Raw genomic sequence first — 1,305 nt, forward strand, 5'->3', positions numbered from 1 at the left:
CCATATCTAGTAGTCTCCCGACGCTTCATGAACGTTCTAGAAGCGCGTGGCGTGTTACTAGAATCACGTGACCTCCGCTGTCGTAACAGTATGTTTGTAGTTAAGCACAAACCTACACAAGGGGCTATCTGTGCTCTGTCCACCACGGGTATCGAAACCTGGTTTCTAGAGTTGTAACTCCACAGACATTCACCTGTAGCACTTGGGGGCCATGATCAGAGTAAACAAAATGGCTATTCGTATAAATTTTCAAGATCGCCAAAAATATAGTTTTTACTATAAAATTATAATCATTTGTCAGGTAGATTGTGTACGTCCATACACACCACACACTACTGTCTTACGGATTTTTTGTTCTTGTCTACTAGAAGTCAACCAACTACAGAACTAAATAATTATTTATTTAATTAAATAATGCTTGAAAGAATATTATTCATCAATCAACTTTTAAAGGGACTTGTTATTCCCCTACAAAAAAAAAAAAGCTAGATATGCTAGAATGGTCAAAAACCCTCTAATCCTTTCCAAGGTCTGTATGTACTTTGGGGCTTCAAAACTTAATACAAAGTACTTTTTGAAACCGAACGTTGACTCAATGTAAGTTATCACGCTAAAATGTAAGGGGAATAACGAGTCCCTTTAAAACTGCACGTGAGTATAAGAAGCCCATGAGTTGACGGTGGATGCTGTTGACTAGTTATCTCCCTTCTTGTCAGTCAGCTTAAAACTTGGTAAGACTAGCACAGATAGCCCTTGTGTAGCTTTGAACGTATATCCAAAACAAACAGGGTTTCTGGAGATGGCATCAGAGATGTTTCCCAAACTATTTTCAACTATATTCCATCATGACAATAGTATTGGATTCTGTATCTCATAGATTCTCACCAGTTATCGCCCAAACCTCTATTGCAATGGCGTCGTTCGCTTTAGCAATGGATACGGGATTGTGGGGATAGACTTGCATCTTCAAAAAAACCCATAACCAACAGTTCACAAGGAGGAGGGCAGAGGATTGTGATAATCGGTGATGATAATTTGGTTTTCCCAACCCATTATATTTATCTTATGGGCAGAGAACATGTAAAATCAATTTGGTTATTCTCATTCATCATGTTTATTCAACAAAACCCACTGTTGCGTCATCGAGGTCACGTGACGCTAGTAACACGTCATATTCTCGAAGCTTCGTGAATTCTCGGGAGGTTACTAGACTTCGGTATTCTTTTATATATAATACGGTCAAGACGTGACGACAATAATGTAATGTGTGTGTAGATAGTGAGTAATTTATCTGCAGTCAGAAGT

Source organism: Limulus polyphemus, unplaced genomic scaffold, assembly GCF_000517525.1.
Source record: "Limulus polyphemus unplaced genomic scaffold, Limulus_polyphemus-2.1.2 Scaffold792, whole genome shotgun sequence".
In the NCBI taxonomy this organism is placed as follows: domain Eukaryota; kingdom Metazoa; phylum Arthropoda; class Merostomata; order Xiphosura; family Limulidae; genus Limulus; species Limulus polyphemus.